Below are 7972 nucleotides of genomic sequence, written 5' to 3'. Positions count from 1 at the left end.
GATTGGGAAGGACCAGAAAAATCCCTAAATTAAAAAATTGTAATAGCCTTTCATGGCAGGAATTACGGATTACACACCAAATCAAGTATGATTACGTTAAAACTAGATTTTTCTCAAGCTTGGACTGGAAGACCTTCCCGAATTTTCTTTCTTTCTTTTTTTTTTTTTTACTTAAACAACAGAAATTAATTTTCTCACAATTCTGGCGGCTGGAAGGTCCAATATCAAGTCTGTCAGGGTTTAGTTTCCAGTGGGAGCTTTCCTCCTTTGCAGATAACGACCTTCCAGATAACGACCTTATCATCCACCCTTTAGATACTTTCTCCCAAGGCCCACCGCCTCTATCCCATGGGAACGTAGCTATTCACATCCAAATCTAGGGCTTAGATGACACACTGAAGAAGAACATAAATCGCCCACGGTTCCCACATCTGGTCCCAAATTATTGTAAAAGGACTCATGGTTGGTTTATTTGTATTTCTTGTATTTATTCATTCCAAAACTAAGATTTAAGAAAAAACAAAAAACAAAAAAACACATATGTAGTGTTTTCCAAGAGTGAAGGTGAGTTTTCCCTTGGACCTACTATCCTTGGGAAGGTACTGGTAGCATAATTGTCTTTGCAGAGTTACAGGGATGGGAGAGCTGCTGGTACGTGGAGTTCCCAGCTTGGTCCTCCATATCTGGTAGGTTTTCATCTACATCAGTTCTGCGGGACTTGTCGACCTCACCATCATGCTTTCCGACCTTCCACACAGATGGGTGCATGGAAATGGCCGCCAGGTCCCTTCCTGTGCTGCCTGTTCCACACGACACCTCCCCCACCCCAGATACGGTGCGATCCTTGCACCATCCAACACTTAGCAGTGATTACTGACTATCAGGCATCATTCTGGCTCCTCACATGGGTAACTCAGGCAATGCTCACAACATCCCTATGAGGAAGGAACCTGAGTTCTTCCAAAGAAGGAAATTAAGAAACTGAGACACAGTGAGTTGCAAATACTTGCTGTACATAATAATGTCAGTGAGTGGTGGAACCAGCATTAGAAATACAGACACCTTATGAACAAGACTCACACACTCAATTTGTACCCATGGACACCACCCTATTATCCCTCTACACTCCACTCATCGTTCACTTAACTTCATGTCCATGGCTGGATTTGCCCGTTGATTCACAAGTGTCTAGTGAGTAAGGAATGGATGTTAGATTCTATGCAAGATCCAGAGCAAATTAGACAGACACAGACCTGGCTCCATAGAGCTAGAAGCCTACTGTGTCAATGCTATTTTTCTTCACCTTACATATTTTATTGGGAAGCTGAAAGACGTCCTATCTAAAGCCACAGGTGACATTGCATTGGAAGTGGTGAGCCTGGCTTTTAGGCTGTCAGATCTCTCCATGGTCTCCCCCGCTCTGAACGATTCTACTCTTGAACCTATTCTGAGCCACTGTTTCTTCTCACCTCTCTCCTTTCCCAGACACTCTTCCATCCTTATCACAGAGAAGCATAGATGGCCCAGGGCACATTCCTCCAGCTGCCAAAAAGTGCCTAGGTGGCTACAGAAATTGTTGCCAATTGTTGCCAAAAAAGAATTGGATAAAGACAGATAAATATGTGCTAGTAGCCAAGAGAACAGAGTGCCCTAGACTAATGGGTTCTTTTCCTACCTGGATTCTCTCACCCTTCAAGTACACCCTAGACCCTCTCGTCGGAGCATTCTTTTCTAATGTGAATCATTCACTCACATTTATCATCACCTACACTGAGGAAGGTACCAAGAAATTCACCAGGAATTCTAGGGCTGATGTCGTAACTACATGGAGTAAAAACCCGTTATCACAGAATGTAAACCATAGGCTATTTCTGTTGACTTACTTCAGTCTCAAGAAGGGGTTCTGTCATTTTCGCTCTTTCCGCACCTTTATATCAATAGGTGGCTTGTGTTTAACTACTGGCGTGTTTCTTTTCAGACGTCAGTGGTCATGGTTTATCAACCTGGTTTCTTAAGAGAATGCCTTGGTCTTGGATGAAAATTGCCATTAGTAGATGGAAATGCCCAAGGTAAGCCAGGGTCTTTGTAGACACTCTGCCTATCCTATGGGGTGAATGTTGCAATTGGAGGGGGTGGAAGAAGAGAAGGGAAGGGCAAGGGTAAATGAGGTAGCATTTATCGAGCTCCCCTATAAGCCAGATGCTGTGCTAGGAGTTTGGAATACCACTAGATAGAGTTCCTGCCTTGAAAAGCAGGGTCAGTTCTTCTCTTGAATCTAGTACCTTCAATTGATCCACTTTGCTGTAAAACAGAGATCCAAGGGTATCTCTTTGTCTCAGTATTTAAGAAGTTGATGAAAACTATCTTAAGGTCAGATCACTCAAAAATAGTATCTACAGGGACTTCCCTGGTGGTCCATTGGTTGAGACTCTGTGCTCCCAATGCAGGGGGCCCAGGTTCAATCCCTGGTCAGGGAACTAGAGCCCACATGCCGCAACTAAAGATCCTGTATGCGGCAACTAAGATCCCATGCTGTAACTAAGACACGGCCCAGCCAAATAAATAAATAAATATTTTTTAAAAAATAGTATCTCCAATCAATTTGAGGTTGTAACTTTGGGTAACCATATTAATGCTTTTTTAAAAGGCATCATATTGGAAGACTATGTTCATATGATAAGATAATTATTGCTATTCATGTCACGTCTATCGTTGCATAGAAGTCAATGATAATTTCTAACATTTAGGGCATATTTATGATGGGCTAGGTTCTTTACATTGGTCAGTTATCTCATCCTGAGAATAATTCTCTAGTGTAGGTATTATTATTCTCACCAGTTTACAGATGACAAAACTGAACTTACAAGGATGTGAAATAAATCACTCAGCTTGTGAGTGACAGAACAGGGCCGGACACAGGCCTGTGTGTCTACATTCCCTCCTTCCGTAAATTATTAAATCAGAACATGCACCGCAATTTATGGTTCTGCTAGTTAGGCACTGGCCTGCTGTTTTAGGTCCTGGAGTTAACCAGGTGTTCGGCCACAAACGAGCGACAATAATGAAAATTTAACACGTCAACCTACGCACCCCACATCATTTATGTCTGTCCATATATTGTCAGCCAACAGAGTGCAATAAGAAATAAAATATAAACGATATTTCAGAAAACCTTTAAGTCCTTAAACAAGCAAAAACCCAGAACCCCACACTAAAAATACAGGGCACATCCCATAACATACTTGTGAAAAGAATCAAATTCCACTTGCAAATCGGGGTCCTGATTTCTATCAGCCCCCCACCCCATCCACTCACCTTGCAATGTCCAAGAAAATGTCTCTCAGAGATGGAATGTAATGTTTTCCCTAATTAATGTAATTCTTAAAAAAAAAAAAAAAAGTTTGTGCTTTCAGACAACTATTCTTTGTGTGTAAATGTGTAGATTTCAGAGTTCTGAATACGTACACAAAAGTATTGGTTTTATTTACGCACATCAGTCTGTTATTGCCAGCACCATACAACTCAGCCCATAATTGTTGCTCCTATTTATTGGGCATGAGTATGCGTTCTGGTTCCAGAGAGAGTTACAGCAGCTGGTGGGCACTGCCTACGCTTCATATTTCTTTCTGTATCTCTCCAGTACTGAGCAAGTTGGATGTACTCTATTATCATGGGTGGGGGAGCACTTGGGCTAGTTTGGAGGCACAGAAAGAACCAGTTATCTTCAAAAAGGGGCATAAGAACAGTACAAGCGATCTGAATAGTGGTCCAGAAATAGACTCCTAAGAGCCTCAGTTCAATGCACAACCATTTCCATGGTTGCCCTTGCTTTTTGGTGGTTCAACCCCAACCAAAGTCAAGTTTCCCTGACCAGAAAAGACCTCACTAAGTGCATTAAAGGATTCTGGCTGGCATCCCAGAGGAGGTGAGTTCACAGCCATGGTCTACACCTCCTTGCTTTACAGACCAAGTTCTCTGTTCTTTGACCCATCTCCCCAAATCCACCCCTGTCTTGCCCACAATTAAAAACAAGATTCAGAGTTAGCGTCTCCCCACAACTGGGGCGTCTGGCAGCCGCTGGTGGGGGACTCTGACCCCCAAAGAGACGGGAGGAACCCTAAAGTGAAACAGTAGGACGTAGGGGACTGAGAGGGGAGGAGAAGTGGAGGCCAGAAAGGATCGGTGCCCCTGAGGCCGGGGAGATCAGGAGAGGCAGGCAGGAGGGACTCTCCAGGAAGAGCAGGAGAGGAGCGGAGGGTGATCGCCTGGCCCACTCGGGCCGGGGAGCCTGCTGAGCTCCCAGGCCGCTTCTCCCCATCCAAAGCCCCATCCAGGCCGCCTGGGTCCTGGGGGCATAGGAGGGAGGCTGGGGAGATCAGGAGAGGCAGGCGGGAGGGACCCTCCAGAAGGAGCACGAGAGGAGCAGAGGGCGTTTGCCACACCCACTCGGGCACTGGGAGCCTGCTGAGCTCCCAGGCCGGTCCCCTGTCCTCCAAGGCCGCCCCCCCCCCCCCCCCCGCTGCATTGGTCCTGGGGGCACACGAGGGAGGACAGGGAGATCAACACAAATTGGAAAAGAAAAAGTAAAACTGTCACTATTTGCCGATGACATATACTATACATAGAAAACCCTAAAGATGCCACCAGAAAACTACTAAAGCTAATCAATGAATTTGGTAAGGTTGCAGGATACAAAATTAATGCACAGAAATCTCTGGCATTCTTACACACCAACAGTGAAAAATCAGAAAGAGAAATTAAGGAAACACTCCCATTTACCACTGCAACAAAAAGAATAAAATACCTAGCAATAACCTGCCTAAGGAGGTGAAAGACTTGTACTCAGAAAACTATAAAACACTGATGAAAGAAATCAAAGATGACATAAACAGATGGAGAAATATGCCATGTTCTTGGATTGGAAGAATCCACGCTGTGAAAATGACTATACTACCCAAAACAATCTACAGATTCAGTGCAATCCCTATCAAACTACCAATGGCATTCTTCACAGAATTAGAACAAAAAAATCTTACAATTTGTACGGAAACACAAAAGACCCCGAATAGCCGAAGCAGTCTCGAGAAAGAAAAACGGAGCCGGAGGAATCAGAATCCCTGACTTCAGACTATACTACAAAGCTACAGTCATCAAAACAGTATGGTACTGGCGCAAAAACAGACACATAGATCAATAGAACAGGATAGAGAGTCCAGAGATAAACCCACACACCTATGGTCACCTTATCTTTGATAAAGGAGGCAAGAACATATAATGGAGAAAAGACAGCCTCTTCAATAAGTGGTGCTGGGGAAACTGGACAGCTACATGTAAAAGAATGAAATTAGAACACTCCCTAACACCATACACAAAAATAAACTCAAAATGGATTAAAGACCTAAATGGAAGGCCAGACACTATAAAACTCTTAGAGGAAAACACAGGCAGAACACTCTAGGACATAAATCACAGCAAGATCTTTTTTGTCCCATGTCCTAGAGTAATGGAAATAAAAACAAAAATAAACAAATGGGACTTAATTAAACGCAGAAGCTTTTGCACAGCAAAGGAAACCATAAACAAGACGGAAAGACAACCCTCAGAATGGGAAAAAATACTTGCAAATGAAGCAACTGACAAAGGATTAATCTCCAAAACTTACAAGCAGCTCATGCAGCTCAATGTCAAAAAAACAAACAACGCAACCCAAAAATGGGCAGAAGACCTAAATAGACATTTCACCAAAGAAGACATACAGATGGCCAAGAGACACATGAAAAGCTACTCAACATCACTAATTATTAGAGAAATGCAAATCAAAACTACAATGAGGTATCACCTCATTCCAGTCAGAATGGCCATTATCAAAAAAGCTAAGAAACAATAAATGCTGGAGGGGGTGTGGAGAAAAGGGAACCCTCTTGCACTGGTGGTGGGAATGTAAATTGATACAGCCACTATGGAGAACAGTATGGAGGTTCCTTTTTAAAAAACTAAAAATAGAACTACCATACAACCCAGCAATCCCACTACTGGGCATATACCCTGAGAAAACCATAATTCAAAAGGAGACATGCACCACAGTGTCCATTGCAGCACTATTTACAATAGCCAGGACATGGAAGCAACTTAAATGTCCATCAACAGATGAATGGATGATGAAGATGTGGCACATATATACAATGGAATATTACTCAGCCATAAAAAGAAATGAAACTGAGTTATTTGTAGTGAGGTGGATGGACCTAGAGTCTGTCATACAGAGGGTAGTAAGTCAGAAAGAGAAAAACAAAAACCATATGCTAACACATATATATGGAATCTAAAAAAAAAAGGTTCTGATGAACCTAGGGGCAGGACAGGAATAAAGACGCAGGTGTAGAGAATGGACTTGAGGACACGGGGAGGGGGAAGGGTAAGCTGGGACGAAGTGAGAGAGTAGCACTGACATATATCCACTACCAAATGTAAAACCGATAGCTAGTGGGAAGCAGCCGCATAGCACAGGGAGATCAGCTCGGTGCTTTGTGTCCACCGAGAGGGGTGGGATAGGGAGGATGGGAGGGAGACGCAAGAGGGAGGGGATATGGGGACATGTGTATGCATATGGCTGATTCGCTTTGTTGTGCAATGAAACTAACACGGTATTGTGAAGCAATTATACTCCAATAAAAACCTATTAAAAAAATTTTTTTTTGCATGAGACACAAATGCTCTGTAAATAAGCACTTACTTCCTTTACTTCACCCTAACCCAGCCCTGTTCCTAGCCCACCCAATAACTAGCCTGTCACAAGCTCTAGCAATCCCTCCAAAATTTTCCAGCACATTTAGAAATTCAACACACCAAGAAAATACTCTTTTTTTTTTTTTTAAAGGAAATACTGTAAACATGAAACATATATCACAGTGTACGTCAGTGATGTATTTTCCCCCAAAGAATTCTGGAGTTTAAATCAAAATTAACTAAATTAAAATCTGTGCAAGAGGGAGGGGATATGTGGATATATGTATACATATAGCTGATTCACTTTGTTATACAGCAGAACCTAACACACCATTGTAAAGCAATCATACTCCAATAAAGATGTTAAAAAAAAAAAGGTTATAATCCTACCAAAAAAGAAGTCTGAATAAGTATTTTTACAAGGATCTGCTTTGAATAACCAATTACAGTAGAACTCAGAAAAGCAGGCTTTATGCCTGAGGTCTGCTGAGGAAGTGGTTTACATACCCAGATGGGAGAAATTCTCATCTGAGAGTAATGCACATGAAGAAGCAGAATTCTGTCTTCTGGTTACCTATTTTAATGCCTGATAATCTTCAAACTTAGGGCAACCGAAGTTTACCAGGAATCTCAGGTTGCACCGGTTTTTGTTAACATTGATAATGTTGAGATTTTGCAAACTGTCTAAGCTAAAGCTGACCAAGACGAACACTGCTGAACAGCTTCTAATGTGTCCTTGATTTCATGTTTTCTTTGCTTCCATATACGTATAAATGGATCTCTCCTGCTGTCACTAAACAGCAGCTCTTCTTATTCACATGATCATGCCTACAGCTCTTATTAACTCCTTCTCTAAATCTTACAGTGTTTATCCTCTTTAGGGCATAATTACTGTTTCATATGTGTGTGCTCTGATGCTCCAGTTTTCAAGCACTTTGTGAATTAAAAGGTTTAGTGCTAAAAAAAAAAAAAAAAAAAAAAGGTTTAGTGCTTATACAGCCAACTTATCCCCGTTTTAAAATAAAGTGTTCAAGTGTTTACTGTAATATTAGTATATGATCTTTAAATGTTGCTGTTTATTTTTAAATTGAGAAACCAGAGTGCAGAATTAAAAACCATGAATTACAATATTTCTGTTCTCTCTCAGCCTGGTTAATGCACAAATCATTCTCTTAGGAATTGAACTGGATTTTAAAAATCCACTCTGTGTGAGAATTTCACAGATTTTTAACAGAAGGTAAAAGTG

The sequence above is a fragment of the Eschrichtius robustus genome, chromosome X, assembly GCF_028021215.1.
Source record: "Eschrichtius robustus isolate mEscRob2 chromosome X, mEscRob2.pri, whole genome shotgun sequence".
Classification (NCBI taxonomy): domain Eukaryota; kingdom Metazoa; phylum Chordata; class Mammalia; order Artiodactyla; family Eschrichtiidae; genus Eschrichtius; species Eschrichtius robustus.
The sequence above is the reverse complement of the archived record's forward strand: the minus strand, read 5'-3'. Positions refer to the sequence as shown.